The sequence below is a fragment of the Moschus berezovskii genome, chromosome 14, assembly GCF_049115385.1.
Source record: "Moschus berezovskii isolate FMDL1 chromosome 14, NW_MosBer_1.0, whole genome shotgun sequence".
Taxonomy (NCBI): Eukaryota; Metazoa; Chordata; class Mammalia; order Artiodactyla; family Moschidae; genus Moschus; species Moschus berezovskii.
Genome location: NC_142473.1, coordinates 85,612,900 through 85,630,415, shown reverse-complemented (window position 1 = coordinate 85,630,415; position 17,516 = coordinate 85,612,900). Strand labels below are relative to the sequence as shown.

The window sequence follows — 17,516 nt, the reverse complement described above, 5'->3', positions numbered from 1 at the left end:
CTGTTCTTGCCAGCCAGTGCTCCGATCTCCTCTCTGAAATGAGGGTGCTCTTTGGAAATGTACATCACAGCCTCTCACTGACTGACGTGAAGCCCGGCAGTGTCTCCTGTCTCATAGATCTAGACTTCTTACTCCGGTTTACAGAGCGCTGTGTCCTTTGTCTCTAATCACACATCACACTGTTCTCCCAGTGCCCATACCACATCTTCAGCCATAGGGACCTTTCTTCAATCAACCAAGCTTGTTTCTGCCCCAGGGCCTTTGCACTGTTACTTCTACCTATGCTTCTGTTCTCTGTGATCTTCTCATGGTTGTCTCTTCTCGTAATTCAGATTTTAGTTTAAACATCACTTCCTTAATCCAAATTACACACCTAATTGTTCTGGTACATTGCTGTACTTTACATCTCTGCATTGTTCTTATCATGATCTGATTACTGTTGTTATTATTTTTACTCTGAAAACTGAAAGTGAAAGTAGCTCAGCTGTGTCCAACTCTTTGCGGCCCGATGGACTATACAGTCTGTGGAATTCACCAGACCAGAATACTGGAATGGGTAGCTTTTCCCTTCTCCAGGGGATCTTCCCAAACCAGGAATCAAACCGGGGTCTCCCGCATTGCAGAATAATGGGTAGCTTTTCCCTTCTCCAGGGGATCTTCCCAAACCAGGAATCAAACCGGGGTCTCCCGCATTGCAGAATACTGGAATGGGTAGCTTTTCCCTTCTCCAGGGGATCTTCCCAAACCAGGAATCAAACCGGGGTCTCCCGCATTGCAAACTGGTAAAGATTGTGGTTCTTTACCAGTTGAACCACAATCTACTTGTGTCCAATTCCACTAGAAATAAACGTTACTAGATTAGAGACTTTGGCTTGGTTTTCACTGTATTCCTAGTGCTATGATAGGTTCCTTCTGTTTCCTCATAGTTTAGTGCTCAAGACCCTGTCCTCTCACCAGTTTTGCTCAATTGGTTTTCTTTCTTTTTTTTTAATTATTAGTTTTGGCTGCACTTTCCTTGTGGGAAGTGGGCTTCTCTGTGACGCTCCGGCTCTGGAGGGTGTGTGCTCAGTAGTTGCAGCATGGGGGATCTTAGTCCTTCAACCAGTGATTGAACTCGGGGCCCCTGCATTGGGAGTCCAGAGTCTTATCCTCTTGACACCTGGGCAAGCCCCTCAACTGGTTTTCTAGTGTGGCTAAAATCATAGTGTTGGCACGCCTGCATTCCTTTCTGGAGATTCTGGGGAAGAAGAATCCGTTTCCTGTTTTCTTCCATTTCTGGAGGCAGTGGTATCTTTTGGCTCGTAGCCTGTGAGTGAGTGAAGTCGCTCAGCTGTGTCCAACTCCTTACAACCCCATGGACTGTAGCCTGCCAGGCTCCTCCATCCACGGGATTTTCCTGGCAAGTCTATTTCCTCCATTTCATAACCAGCATGGAGGGTCAGGTCCTAATAGCACGTCATCTCTTTGACCCAGCTGGAAAATGTCCTCTGCTTTTAGGGAGTCATGTAAGTAGATAAACCGACCCAGATAATTCAATATACTGTCTCCGTCTCAAGGTCCTTACCTTAAATCACATTGGCAAAGTCCCGTTTGCTCTGTAAGGCACCAGTCACGGCTTTCAGGATTAGGACGTGGACATCTTTGTGGGATTGGGGGCGTTATTTGGTCCACTGAGCCCCTCAAGCCAGTAAGGCTACCACACTCTTCTGCTGGGAAACTTGTCAAAGGTCAGGTGGGTTCCAAGTCTACCCTGCTCTTTGCTCTCAGTTAAGCCATCCTGTGTCTTTTCTGCACGCGTGCTCAGTCTCCTGGTCAGCCAGGGATGTGTGGAGGTTTATCAGGCTTCTTTAGGGCTGTTTTATTTCCTGAATCCCTTTGGTAAATTTCTGGTCAGTTCTCTGCTCTTTTGCTTTGCACCAACCAGGACTATAATCTCTGGGTAGTAGAACCACTGGGCTTCCCCATTCATGTGCCACCAGGATGGGCTGTTTTTACTGATATTGCTGGTGGGCATGCGTTTGGGCTTCCTACTTCAAACAAAGCCTGCTGGCTCTAGCAGCAAAGCTCCTGGGTTGTGGGGGAGGATGAAAATTACCCCAAGCAGGAACATCACAGACTTCTGGTCTTTTAACTCGAGTTTAACCATTTTTGATTAATTCATTCTATGGCTTTGGTTGATTTCCGGTGCCCAGAAACAGTTTTTTAGACAATTTGGTTTCTTGTGTTATAGTTGCTTTTGTGGGGAAATGATTTGCTAACCTCCTTATCTGCCATACCCAACGTCCCACCTCCTGTCTAATCAGAAGATTTAGTCCATTTACATTTAGAGTAACAAACGATACGGTTGGTTTTAAATTTACCTTCTTGGTATTTGCTTTCAATTTGTCCATTGGTGTATTTTCCCTCTCTTTCCTTTTGCCTGCTTTCTTTGGGTTAGTCATCTATTTTCTTTTTTTTTTTTTTAGCTGTTCATTTTAATTTCTCTGTTGGCTTTTTAAATATAGCTCTATGTATTTTTTGCATCACTCTAGGCAATACAAGTATCCTAAATTTATCAAGTCTACCTTAAAGTAACATTTCATTGGTTCGCGCAAAATGTAAGAATCTTACTATGGTAAAATACCACTTACCCCAGCCCACCTTCTGTGCTAGTATGGACATATACATTAAATACACATATGTAATTTACCACACCATAAAATGCAATTATCCTTCCCTCGTAGACCCAAATTTCCATCTGGTGTCATTTTTCTTCGGCCTGAAGAACAAGAACCTCCTGTAGCATTTCTCATAGTGCAAGTCTGCTGTCAATGAATTCTCTCACATTATGTTCACCTAAAAATAACTTTCTTTCACTCTAATTTTTGAAGGATATTTTTTACTGAATATGCCATTTAGGCAGACTTATTTTTCTTTCTGTATTTTAAAGTCACTGTTCCGTTGTCATCGTGCCTCTCTTATTTACTATGAGCAGTCAACTGATGTTTGTATTTTTCCTTTGGCTCTGTTTAAGATTTTCTTTTTATCTTTGATTTTTAGCAGTTCAACATAGCTTGTCTGGCTACGGTCCTCTTTGTATTGATTCTGTTTGGGGATTGCTGAATCATTTGGATCTATAAGCTAGTTTTAGGGGCTTCCTGGTGGCTCAGATGGTAAAGAGCGTGCCTGCCAGCGCAGGAGACACGGGTTCGATTCCTGGATCGAGAAGATACCCTGGAGAAGGAAATGGCAAGCCACTGCAGTATTCTTGCCTGGGAAATTCTGTAGACAGAGGAGCCTGGCCAGCTGCAGTCCATGGCGTTGCGAAAGAGTTGGACATGACTTAGCGACGCAGCAGCAGCAACAACAACAATAACAGAAGTTAATTGAAAAAAACTGAACTCGGGAAATATTGGTGATTATGTCTTCATATGTTCTTTTCCTGTCCGTTTCCTCTTTGCCCTTCTGGGGCTTCAGTTATATGTAAGTGCGTGTTCAGTCACTCAGTCGTGTCCGGCTCTCTGCGACCCCATGCAGTGTAGCCCACCAGGCTCCTCTGTCCTTGGGATTCTCCAGGAAAGAGTACTGGAGTGGGTTGCCACTTTCTACTTCAGGCAATCTTCCTGACCCAGGGATCGAACCCGTGTCTCCTGAATTGGCAGGCAGATTCTTTACCACTAGCACCAATTGGGAAACTTATATGTGCATGTCTGCTTCATATCATCTCACATGTCACTGGGATTCTGTCCCTAACAAGTTTTTTCTTTTCTCTATTCCAGTGAGCTTAAATTTCCAGGTACTGAACTGTACTTTTCTTTCCTACAGTTTCCATTTTTAACATTTTAAAATTCTTCCACTGTGATTCCTAGCATTCCACCCATTATGACCATCTTTTCCCTTAAGTCCTTGGACATATTTATACCAGCTGCTTTAAAGTGCTTGCCTGCTAATTTCAGCATCTGGATCATTTTAAGGTCTCTTTGAATAGATTGCTCCCCCATCCTGCTTGTTTATGGTTCACATTTATGCTGTAAGTTTTTTATTGTATACTGACCACTTTGGATGAGACATTATATTGAGTTTGTCATGTCATGTCTTAATGGATGTTGATTTTTGTTCTAAAAGTTAGTTGAGCTGCTAGTAAATTTCTTTGGTCCTGCCAGTCTTGATTTTATTCTTTTATATGGTGGGTCTATGTTATCCTAAAGGAAATCAACCCTGAATATTCATTGGAAGGATTGTTGCTGAGCTGAAGCTCCAGTGTTTGGCCACCTGATACGAAGAACCAACTCATTGGAAAAGCCCTTGATGCTGGGAAAGACTGGAGGGAAAAGGAGAAGGGGGTTGGATGGTGCCACTGACTCTATGGACATGAATGTGAGCAAGCCATGGAAGACAGTGGAGGACAGAGGAGCCTGCTCTGCTGTAGTCCATGAGGCGCAAAGAGTCAGACACGGCTTAGCGACGGAACAACAGCAATGTGTTGTCTGTGAACTTCACTCTAGGGCAGGATCCTTATTTCCAAGGCTGGCTTCTTTTCCTTTTGGATCTTCACTGAATGCCTGAGGTTTCAGCAAGTTTCTTCCCACTGAGCTCTGAGCTTGTCATCAGTCTTTGCTCAGCCTTGTAGAGTCTAGCCCTGCGCATACACAGCCCAGTCCACCACCAGGAACCCTCCATGTGTCCCCACACGATGTGTGGGCTACTCCCCCAGCATAGCTATGTGACCCCACACATTCTAATTGCTTTAGCTGCCCGGAAGCAACTCTTAGCATGGTGAGACTGTGGCTGTTTTGGGGCCCCACCCCCCTGCACCAAAGCACGGAGGTGTGAGCATCTGAAAGGAGCGCTGGGCTCCCCTCTCTAGGGTGACAGTCTGTGCTGCCCGTTGTGTTTAATGCCTGAGAAGGTTTCACTCACATTGTTTGCCCACATTTATCACTGTTTTCAGCACGTGGGACAAGGTGGAAAACCTCACCCCACCTTGAAATTAAGCTAGTTTAATGATTATAGTCCCTTGTACTGCAAGGAGATCCAACCAGTCCATTCTAAAGGAGATCAATCCTGGGTCTTCATTGGAAGGACTGATGCTAAAGCTGAAACTCCAATACTTTGGCCACCTCATGCGATGAGTTGACTCACTGGAAAAGACTCTGATGCTGGGAAAGGTTGGGGGCGGGAGGAGAAGAGGACGACAGAGAATGAGATGGCTGGTTTACCATCCATCACCGACTCTGTGAACATGAGTTTGAGTGAACTCCGGGAGTTGGTGATGGACAGGGAGGCCTGGCGTGCTGTGATTCATGGGGTCACAGAGAGTCGGACACGACTGAGCGACTGAACTGAACTGAACTGAATGATTATACTAACAGAAAGGTTAAAGTTTCTTTGTTATTATTATTATTTTTGCCACACCACGGAGCATGAAGGATTTTAGTTCCCTGACCAGGGATTGAACCTGTGACCCCTACAGTGTAAGCACAGAGTCCTAACCACTGGACCACCAGGGATGTTCCTAAAGGTCCTTTTATAATCTCTAGGTACTCCAGTGCTTAGAACAGTGCCTTAAACAAGTATTTACTGAATGAATTAATCAATTGCAAAAGTAAAAATATCCTCGGATTTAAATTGCAAAGAAAAGGTGTTTCTTCTTTATCACCCTATTTCTTTTCCTCTGCTTTGTCTACTGTTAGGATTTCTTGTATATTCCTCCAGAGTTGTTCTATGCATGTAAGATTATATGTTTGTACAAAATGTTGTTTTCTCTCTTAAATAAATGAAATCATTCAGTTATCTTGTGGTTTGCCTTTTATTTTTGCCTTTAAAAAAAAAAATATAAGTCTTGAACACCTTTCCCTGCTAGCACATACAGACTTTCTCATTCATTTTATTTTATTTTTTTTTAGGTTTTATTTATTTATTTATTTAATTTTTTCAAAAACAATTTTAGGAATCTTTACTTAAAAACAACCTTATCTTAAAATGGAGTAACTTTGGTTTTATGAACAACAAGCAAAGTACAGAAGATTAAGTTCTACATTAGTTCACAGCGTCTAATCTGAAAGCACACCCATAATATAATTTTTCACGATATCTGGGAAATAGTTATTTCCCAGGATGTCTGAACCATAGCTACTCTATTTTGACTTTTAATTGTAAAAAAAAAAAATTTTTTTTTTTTAAATAGCCAAAGCAGATTTCACCATTAATGACGTCAGTGTTTTTCTCGGTATGAGAAGATGCAAGAATTGGAACTCATAAAATCTTTTTCTGAAAAGATCTAACTATCTGAAGGCCTGTTCTGCCAGTTTTTTTTTTTTTTTTTCTCAGAGCATAGAGTGCCTCATTCCTGATTTTCACCCTGAACTTCTTTCAGGGGGTGTTGAAGGTCAGCAGCTTGCAATGGTCATGATGTAATCTTTGTAGAGGCAGCTGGCAAGTACCAACTTCCAGTCAGCAGGGTCCCTTCATAGCCACATATCTGGCCATGTGACACCATTTCATGGCCATTGTGTCCCGCGATGCTGGGAAGGCTCATTCCCAGGTCTAGGGAAGTGATGGGCCACTCAGTGTGCGAAAATTGGACCAGGCCTTGCAAGTAGCAAAAGTCTCTGGACCACTGTCTTACTAGCCTCCTGATCCAGGAAAATATTTCCTCTTGTTGCTTTTTTCCATACCCAGAGTCACATTATTATAATTATTGATCTCATATGGAACTGTCAGTTCAGCATTATATCACAGGTTCAGTGAAACAAGTGACATAGAAAATAATATAGCCATAGCTAGCAGTTATTAGTAAAATAAGAATTATAAGTCAAGAACTTTCATTAGATAAAGACTGGTATACCCCAAGTCACCTGATTTCATTCGTTAAATGATTATAGTCTGGTGTTAATCCCCTGGTTGTACATTATGGAGCACTTGACCTTTATCTGAAGATTGGTTACTGAGATAAGCCTTAGAAACTAACCTAGAGTGTCCTTTTTAATAACTTAATTAAATCTTTTAGCAGTATCACGTAACAAGAAACTGTCTCAGCAGTGAGTCAGTAAACACTGCTGCTGCTCCTGCTGCTGCTGCTGCTAAGTCACTTCAGTCGTGTCCGACTCTGTGTGACCCCATAGATGGCAGCCCACCAGGCTCCCCCGTCGCTGGGATTCTCCAGGCAAGAACACTGGAGTGGGTTGCCATTTCCTTCTCCAATGTGTGAAAGTGAAAAGTGAAAGTGAAGTCGCTCAGTCATATCTGACTCGTAGCGACCCCATGGACTGCAGCCTACCAGGCTCCTCCGTCCATGGGATTTTCTAGGCAAGAGTACTGGAGTGGCTTGCCATTGCCTTCTCCGCAGTAACCACTAGACATTAACAAAACTAGAAACTTAATTTAACAATTTACAAAACTTAATATTCCGTGATTTTTCATTATGGAGGCCCTGTAGCCAGGGAGGCTTTAACCCATCAAATAAAAAATGAGGTTTATCAGGGAGCTGGGAAAAGCCAAGCAGCCATCTTGGATTTCCCATAGCCCTGACTCTGATTTCCAGCTATTGATTTTAATTTTCCAATTTAGAAGCAGACTGTTGCCATGGTTTAAGGACATTAGGATGGCATAAGTCTAACAGACTCCATTTTAAAAACTTTGTACTTTTCCATAGCATAGATATACCATAATTTAGTTAGTCAGTTCCCAGTTCATCTAGCCCTCTATCTTAAGCCTTCTGTAGATTAGAAAACCAAAGCTTACCTGACAAGCAGGAGCATCCCTGGACAGTCCTCTGGTCAGATTTAACCTCCTTTATCCTGTGAGGCGACTGTGAGCAGGGTTCATGCTCAAGATGCTTCACAGAAACATGAGGATAGCGTTTCTGCCCACACGATCGATACAAATGATCAGTACAAATGCCACATAGGGCAGATGGTGGCAGGTGGCAGAGAGGAGCAGAGAGTGCTCTGGGAGGTACTCGAGAGAATGAGAGAGAGGACAATGGGCGATTTCCGGTTCGGGTGGTGGTGGTCAGGGGGGGCTTCATGATATTGATGACATTAGAATTAAATCAGAAACGGAGGTGGGGTCTTTAGAAAAAGGCTGCTCCTTTTGAAGAGAACAGCATGGACACAGGCCCAGACAAGACGCCTGCATGGGGAAAGAAGGATGGCCTGAGCATCCTGCAGAGAGAGGAAGGGAAAGCAAACTGGGATAGCAGCTTCGGGCCAGCGGTTAGAAGTGCTAAGTGCAGGCCCCGGGCAGGAGCAGGGAAAGAGCTCACACGGTTTCTGCTCCTCTTGTGCTGTCACCAGGTTCAGAGGACCGGATCGATAGACCAGGGGCATTTGCTGGAGGAGCGTCTCTTATATTAACAGCAAATTGCAGCAAATTTGTTGTAGAAACTTCCTTCCGCTTCCTCCTGCATTTGTGTATCTGGATCCACATCCCTCCTTTGTCCCCAGCTCCCTGGTCAGCGGTGTGTGGGTGGACCACGGGCCACCACTGCCTCCCTGTGTCGGGTCTGTGAATAGCACTCAGCTCGGCCTCTCCCCCAGGGCGGAAGAGGGTGGCAAGGTCAAGGTGTCAGTCACGTTCTGGGATGGCCACCACCATCACTCACTGCGCTTTTCATCACTGACTCGGGAGACGAGCACTCACGTTGCTTCCTGCGCACAGAAGTGGCGCTGAGGGGAGAGGACAGGTCTACCCGGAGGACCTGCCTCAGCCAGCCCTCGGGGCTCCGGGCAAGATGTGGAGACCCTGCCCGCTCCTGTTGGCATCCTGACCCCAGGGCATGGTGCACCTTAAGCTACGCTTACCTTTTCAACCAAAGGGAGTGATCGTTTTCTCTCTGCTTTGATCTTCATATTCTTTTCTAATTTCTGGATTCGCCTCTGGGTTCTCTAGAGGACTTCCTGTGAGAAGAATGAGCCAACAGGAATAGGTTTAAACCATCCCTAGCAAAAGGGGTGGCTGTGCACAGTCAGAACTCCCTCACAGTCTGAGAGGTCAAGGTCAGTGTCTTCAGCTGACCTTCACGGCGCATCAAGATCTGGCTGTCCCGGCCTTTCGGGCCTCAGCTCTTGACACTTCCCTTCTGCGCATCACGTCTCAGTCCAGGCTGCCGCACGTTCGCTCAGCCCAGAAGACTCTTCGTCCCCCCTTCATTCGGGCGCATGTCATCCTTCTGCAGGGCTCCTACATGCCCTCCAGACTCAGGTCAAACATACCACCTCCTCAGCTCCTTCCTGCCTGAAGTCTGCGCCTTCCCTGGAGTTCAATGGTTTGTACGTATCTCGTCTTAGCCTCCTCAATGCCCCGTCACAGGGCATTATGGTGGCACAGTGGAGGCACCCAGGGAATATTTGTGGGTGAAACATAAATGGTCCCAGGTCTTGAATGGGAAGGAAACCCCAAAGGGAGGGGATATATATGTACATGGATGGCTGGTTCATTTTTCTGTACAGTAGAAGCGAACACGATATTGTAAAGAAACTATACTCCAATAAAAATTAATTTAAAAAAAGAAGTAGAAGCCCACAGTCAGAAAATAACCTTGTCAATGCACAGCCACAGACACTGTGCATGTTCTAGGTGCTGATCCAGTGGCATGAAGATCCATGGGTAGCTTTAATACTTAACCACGCTGCTGCTAAGTCGCTTCAGTCGTGTCTGATTCTGTGTGACCCCATAGACGGCAGCCCACCAGGCTCCGCCGTCCCTGGGATTCTCCAGGCAAGGACACTGGAGTGGGTTGCCGTTTCCTTCTCCAATGCATGAAAGTGAAAAGGGAAAGTGAAGTCGCTCAGTCCGACTCTTCGCGACCCCAAGGACTGCAGCCTACCAGGCCCCTTGGTCCATGGGATTTTCCAGGCAAGAGTACTGGAGTGGGGTGCCACTGCCTTCTCTGATATTTAACCATAGCTCTTTTAATAGCATATTGTGATGTTTGAAATTTAAAGGTGCTTTTAGAAAGCTTGAAACGGGGCAGTTCTTCCTTAGGAACTTAGATATAATCCATTAAATCATATTTTGCTGTTTAGTTGCTCATTTGTGCCCAACACTTTTGCGGCCCCATGGACTGAAGCCCGCCAGGCTCCTCCGTCCATGGGATTCTCCAGGCAAGAATCCTGGAATGGGCTGTCGTTTCCTTCTCCAAACCATGTTTTAGAAGGTCCTTAAAGACCATTTAAAGTTAGTAAGTTAGTTCTTGAGATTTTTAAAAACTGTGCCACAGAGAGGCATCTTAACAGACACATTTGTCAAAGGGAAAGGAAAATGATTATTTTTATAACATGGGCATGTGTTTATGTTTGCACGTTTATTAAAAATAAAAGCAAAATGGAAATTAAAAAAAAATGGTGTCTGTGATTTGGGAGGTGGCTACGATGATGAATGGATAGTGACTTGAAGAGGCAGAAGGTTAGAGAGAAGGAAGCAGAATAAGAGACGGTTCATGAAGGGCACTTAAACCCTGGATGTGCCCCAGACCGGCACCAAGGAAGGGAGGAGACACTCTTTCCCTCCGGTTGTCACCCGGGCTTCCTTCTAGCTCCAGGGTCTCCCGGTCAGTGTTCTTCTGGGTTAACATCCGTGTCCTCCCTGACTGTCTCCCCCAACCCCCAGCTCGGGATTGACTGTGGGAGCCAAGGGCCCTTGATTGTTTTGAGCCCCCAAAACCCAAAGGCCAGGTTCAAATCCATGATCCACAATTTATTTGTTGGCCTGGAGTCTTAGGCAAACTCCCTCACCTCCTGGATCCTCTGTTTCCTTGATTGTAAAATTAATGCGGTGATATTGATTTTCTCTGTGTTCCTCAGAAAGCTAGCATGACAAATCACACTCAATAATGGATATGAAATTGCTTCCTGGATATACTGTAGATGATTATTGTAATAATTACTATAAAGGTGGTGGTGGCGGAGGAGGAGGTTTTGTCACTAAGTTGTGTCCAACAGTTTCGTGACCCCATGGACTGTAGCCTGCCAGGCTTCTCTGTCCATGTGATTTTCCAGGCAAGAATACTGGAGTGGGTTGGCATGCGGTCCTTTAGGAAATCTTCCTGACTCAGGGATCCAATCTAAGTCTCCTGCGTTGCAAGTGGATTCTCTATTGCTGAGCCACCAGGGAAGCCATTCTAGTGGTAACTGATAAAAATAAATTCATGGAATATGCTATTCCCTGCATTTTTTTCCTGAAAGCTGAGGTCAAAAGAATGGCAGAATCTAGGGATGGACAAATGTGTTGAACTAATCTGAAGAAATGAAACAAAGCTTAAAGCTTTTAGTCCTGCCTTAACAGGAAGCGGAGGGCCCTGCAGTGAATCCACGGCTGTCCTGTGTCTCATGCAACCCTGTGTCACCTAACAGGTAAGAGCCTGGGGCTTGGTATCACGTGACCTGGGTTCAAGTCCCATCTCTGCCATCCGGGCAGTTACTGTAAACAATGGTTCAGCCTGTTTGCGCCTCCATCTCTGTAGTAAAGGGGAGTGGTTTTAATAAAGGCACCCCTCTGTGGGCCCTGTGAAGCCCCCAGCACAGGGGCTGGCTGACAGCAAATGTCAGCTCTGATCCTTTCCTCTTAGCTTCCTGCTTGTGGGGGCTGACGGTTTTGCTTTTGCTCTCACCTTGAATTCAGTAACGAGGCTCAATAATGACCAGGCAGAGAGCAGGGAGAAAAACCTCTAATGAGCTATCGGCTCATACCCGAGGACTGAAGGGACCTCAACCGTCCTCTAGTCCGATTCCCTCATTAAGAAGACGGCAAGGCTGAAGCCGAGGGAGGAAATACTTCCCCCAAGATTACACGAAAAATTCAGGCCAACGTATCGACTCTCCCGCCTGTTGCGCTCCCAGCATAACCCGCACTTTCGTGGATGTGGGTCAACAAGAAAGAGGGATGGCCTCCGCACAATATTTCCCCAAGTGTGCCGCATGCAAAGTAAAGCTATCATGGGCAGAATTCAACCCAGAAAACGCAGGATTAAATAAGACAAAGCAGAGCTTTGTTTTTGCTTTGTGCTTTGCTCTTCTCTAAGAGGGAGCTTATGCAGCAAGTGACAGAGGTTTAGTTTTCTTCCTCTTGAGTCCATCTTTGGAATTTGTTCCCTGGGGGACACCTAGGGAAATGTGACTTCAGACAGAAGGTCACAGAGTACCGGGTGGGGATATCTGAGCATGGATTTATGAGGAGTTCATTGGTGATGAGGCAGAGATGAGATGCGGATTAGTGCTCAAGGGGACCGACCTTGAGGGCACAGAGCCTTCTTCCCTCTGCCTTCTGCTTTTATGCAGGTCAAATCTTCTTTCAAGGAAAAATGAGAGCAGTCTCAATCAGGCCCAAGAGCACACACTTGCTTGATGCCTGCTGGGGGTACCCAGCTTCCTTTCCTTGTTATGTTACCAGCACTCACATATTCAGTTCTAATATCAGCCCTTTGAGGTTGGCACTATTGACACCCCATTGTACAGGCAAGGAAACGGGCACAGATGGTTCAAGGACTTCGCTAAGGTCATCTAGCAAGTGAGTACAGGACCTGAAGTTTGAATCTAAGCCATCAGTTCCAGTCTCGGCTTGGAAGCTAGATAGGAATAGGGGTGGTCTTGACTGCCATATGTTGCCTGCATCCTCTGCACAGACGTAGGATTCGTTATTCAGTAAGTGTATCCTGGTTAGTGCTTTGATCTGCTGTGTGGTCACATGTCTTGGGGTGGAGGAATTCTTGGGATGGGCCTCCTTCCTGCTTGTGTCTACCTTTCCCCAATCTGAGGATTTGCTCAGAGACCACTTTCTCTATGTTTACTGCCTTCTCTATGCTCAGCACTTTGTTAACAGTTGGCTGGAGCACTTTCTGTGTGTGTCCCCTGTTTCCAAGTTATTGGCAAGATCTACAGATGCCCCCTAGACAAGTTACAACTATGTGAAGGTAGAGAGCAGTTCTTTTGTAAAAAAAATCTTTAAGAATTTTTTTTTATGTGGACCATATTTATCTATTTAATTATTTTTGGCTGCACTGGGTCTTCCTGAGAACTTTCTCCAGCTGTGGTCGGTGGGGGCTACTCTCTTGCTGCAGAGCATGGGCTCTAGGTGTGCAGGCTCAGTAGTTGTGGAGAACCGGTTTAGCTTCTGTGCGCCTGGTGGGATCTTCCCGGACCAGGGATTGAACCCATGTCCTCTGCATTGGCAGGCGAATGCTTAACCACTGATCCACCAAGGAAGTCCCTGGACTGTGTTTGGAAGATTGTAATTGGTACAATTTTGCTTCTGTTTTATGTTTTGGGTTTTTGGCCTCCATGTGAGTAGGATATTAGCTCCCCACCCAGGGATCGAACCCATACTCCCTACATTGGAAGGTAAAGTCTTAACCACGGAGCCACCAGGGAAGTCCCCAAGAGCAGTTCTTATGCCCTAGGCCCAGATTACTCGCCTCAGAGCTTTGCTCAGTCATTACTGTTAAATGAATGAATGAATGAATTCAGAACCTTTGAAGAGAACTTAAAAAACTCCCTGAGCAGTGGGAACATCACATGTGGCAGTCACTTAGTGCCGTTCCCTAAATACTTCCGTCTTCCCACCTTCTGAGCATGTGATGGAAACGGCAGTCCTTCACTTTCTTTGGAATTATACATGGTTGTGTCCTCTCTTTTGAGAAACGAGATGTGAGCAGAAAGGCTGTGAGCGCTCCTTCTGGGGAAGAGATTTAAAAGCCAGTGCCCAGTTCATCGCTTTCCCGCTGTCAGGTTGATGGTAGTGTTTCAGATGGTGGAACATGGTGGTGGCTGCTCTGCCAGCCTGGGTGTGGGAGTGGCTTGGAGCAGAGGCCCCAGACCACTCACAGGGGTCTGTAGCACAGATGAGCACGGAACCTCTGTGATTTTAAGCTACAGGAATTTTTTTTTGGTGGGGGGGGGGGATGAATATATTCATTAGCAATTATAGTGGATGATTCCAAAAGAGTATGTGTGCTATGCTATGCTGAGTTGCTTCAGTCGTGTGACCCCATGGACTGAACCTACCAGGTTCCTCTATGAGATTTTTCAGGCAAGAATACTAGAGTGGATTGCATGCCCTCCTCCAGGGGATCTTCCTGACCCAGGGATTGAACCCGGGTCTCCTGCATTGCAGGCAGATTTTTTACTGTCTGAGCCACCAGGGAAGCCCCCCAAAGGAGTATACATAGGTATAAAATTTAGCAAGTTTCATGCTTTAAATACATGCAGTTTATGGTCTACAAATTATATTCTAATAAAGTTGCTAAAAAGAAAATACTCAAATCCATAGTTTATTTGAGGGTTTCAAAAAAGGAAAAAAATCTTATATGACTCTAGATGTTATATTTTTATTCTAAGCAGGAATTTAAATATTTTCTTCATGTAACATTGCTTATTTTTTTTATGTCTAGAGCAAGATTTAGTTTCTAACTTGAAAAATCAGTAAAGAGAATTATTATAGTTCTTTTCAGGGAAAGATGACTATATTTTTAGTTCAAAATTACCTTCAGGGAACCAGGAGTAAGGTACCCAGTGACTTCTTATACTGACAGAGAAGCTGAACTGATAGATGTCTGGTATTGAGTTGGATGAAGATTGCTACTAGTGTGATTTACCCAGGAGGATAAATTACCTTTACAAGCTATGGGGATTTTTAATGCTGTTTAATGTTTAATGTTGCAGCATAACCTAGCTTATCCGGACTGATGCACCATAGAAGACCTTCTGGGGGATAATTTTGAAAATGAACATCATTATCGCCAGGCATGAACAGAGAGAAGAGAGGAACCTGAATTGGACGCAGAGCTCTGCTGTTATCAGTTCAGAATCCAATCTGCAGGGTAGAATGGGGCCCTCTGTGTGGGACCCAGAGAGATGGTAGCTGGGCCTGGAAGGGCCATTTGGTCTGTGCGCCACGGCTAGGAAGGTGGTGAGGAGCCAGGCTTGTGGATGATGTGTGAAGGCGTGGGTCGGGTGCATAGGTCACAACAGCGCGCATAGAGTGCCTTTCAAATTTCGAATTCATTGCCATTATTTATTTATTTAAAGACCTTGATTTTTGACTTCTCTGGAAAAATCAGAAGATCTGGGTGAGGCCGTATGAAACTTCTTAAGACGCAGTGAATCTGCTATAGGTCCCTACTGTCTGCAGCCACACTTGCTTCCTTCATTTCGCTACTTGCCGGATTCCTGGGACCACTGGAATTGCAGATCCCTGCATGACCTGGACTTGGGAACCCAGTCTCAACCTATGTTCTATTTGTGAACTTTCTAGAAGCAAAGCCGAGCACCGCCCTCTCCGAATGGCAGTTGCTCTTTCGAGCAGGGAAGCGGGATTGTCTCAGGATCGGTTTCAGTGCCTAAAAGAACAAGGACGTGCCAAGCCTTAACATATCTCGCCAGGCAGAAGATAAATGATTCTGGGTTGAGACTCAAGATAGGGACGTTGAAACCAGGCGCTCTTTTGTTTTTAAATTAAATTTGGTTGGCGTGTGGTTGCTTTTCCATGCTGTGTTAGTTTCTGCCGAACAGCAAAGTGAATGAGCCATCCACATACGTGCGTCCCTCGTTTTTGGAGTTCCTTCCCTTTAGGTCACCACAGAGCGCGGAGCAGAGTTCCTCGTGTTATACAGTAGGTTCTCATCGGTTATCCATTTTATATACAGTATTATTAGTGTAAATATGTCAACCCCAGAGACATGATTGGGGGGTCGCTGGTTCTGGCCCTGTTGGCACGTTAGCCAGGGCCACTTTCTCTTTCTGTAAACCGGCAGGATGGAGAGAAGCTGAGGGGGACGTCTGTGCGGGAGAAAGTGGGAAGTGGTCAGAGCGCGGACCGCGGGGAGGTCTGCGCGCGGAGGAGGGAGTCATACTCAGACCTCAGAGACTCTCTGGCGAGACTGCTTCAGCTCAGCAGACGAAAGAAGATGTGGCGCAAACACCCGGGGAGCAAAGGCAGTGGAGGAAACCCAGGCGGGCTTGGGAGATAAGTCAGGGGAAGAAGACAAAGGCAACTAAATTTAAACGGGAGAGAAAAGCTGTCTCAGCAGGGCCGGCAGCGTCTATAAATACCTGGATGGCAGCAAGCTCCAGAAAGAAAGGAGGAATTATTCCCTGCCTCCCCAGATGCAGGACAAGGCCGGAGGCCACAAGGAAGCCTGGACGGCGTCAGCCTGCGGGCCTTGGGGGATACTGGTTTTTGTGCCTGAGGAGGAATTGGGCAGTGAGCAGGGACGCGGGCTGCTTGCAGATGGACCTCCTCCAGGCCTCCCCGGGCCGCCTGGCCGGGAGGGACCACCAGAGCCTCGCACGGCTGCTCTCTGCTGACCCGGAGGAGTCCCGTTGGAGAGAAGGAGCCCTTTGGCTCTGGGCCCCGAAACCGATTGCTGGCTTTCCAAGTCTTTCCCCTTCCCTAGTACCATTTCCCTCTTTGTAAAATGGGGATCACGGCTGGTAACCTCCCAGGGAGAGTCTGAGGATCGGATGAGTCTGGGAAAGGGCTTTGGAAGCCCTAAAGCCTGTGACCGACAAAAGGCGTTGTACTCCGCCCGATCACCAGCAGCTGGCGTCTCCCCAGGCCCCGTGACCAAGCGGGTCGCAGGCGTCATTAAAGGGCAGGAAGCTGCTTTCTTTCCAGTTGCTCTCCCTCTCTTGCTCTCACGATCGCTGATATTCCTGCTTCAAACATTCCTTGATGCGCAGGCACCGCCTGGGGCCCTGGAGTTACGTCTCAGAGCAGCGCAGAGTCCCTGTCTTTAAGGAGTTGCTGGTTCAACCAGAAGGGGAGGGCACCAACCCAGATTCCCAACTACTGTCTGGTGCAGATGGCACCGCAGCAGAGGCACAGGCTTAGCCGCAGGTGACCGAGAGGAGAGGTGTGGCCAGGGAGGAGGGACAACGTGTAGCTATGTGCAGAGATGGGAATAGCACCCTGCGAGTTAGGGAACATCCCGCAGTCCAGTGAGGGCCACAGCATGGGCTGTGTCTCCTGCAGCAAGCATTGAGATGACACATGCCCTGTCGGTAGAGAGGATTCACTGAAGGGTCCGGGGCAGGGAGAACCAAGACGTTTTAGAAAGCTCTTTCTGGGAACTTCCCGGCTGGCCCAGTGGTTAAGCAGCCACCTTGCAGTTATGAGTTTGAGGGGTATGAGTTGGATCCCTGGTAGGGGAACTAAGTTCTCATGTGCTTTGGAGCAACTAAGCCCACAGGCCTCAACTAGGACCTGAGGCAGCCAAATAAATGTTGAAAAAGGTAAGAAAAAATAAAAAGAAAAAGAAAGCTCTCTTTATAGTCAGTGTGGGTGGACTGAGGTCCGTGGTCTGAGCAGAGCACTGCCCATTCTCCCGATGTGTGTTTGCCAGGTGTGAGCGATTCAAGAAACCTCTGTCACCAGAACTCATGGGGAGAGGGAGAGGGTTAAGCTTGGGCTGAGCTGATACCCTGAGCGAAAGTACTAATTAGTGGAGGGCAGGTGTCCAGGAAATTGCTGAGGCTGGGCTTCCTGGCTTAAGAGATAATGCACCCCTCCCTTCCCACACTTCCCCGAGGAGGAAATGCCAC

General features: G+C 46.4%; 1 non-coding gene across 1 annotated transcript; it reads right to left on the bottom strand.

The window, feature by feature from the left end:
- Positions 1–5,416: 5,416 nt before the first annotated feature.
- On the bottom strand, positions 5,417–5,489 carry TRNAV-UAC (transfer RNA valine (anticodon UAC)). The gene has a single exon. It is a non-coding gene; the product is annotated as a tRNA-Val (tRNA).
- Positions 5,490–17,516: the final 12,027 nt, after the last annotated feature.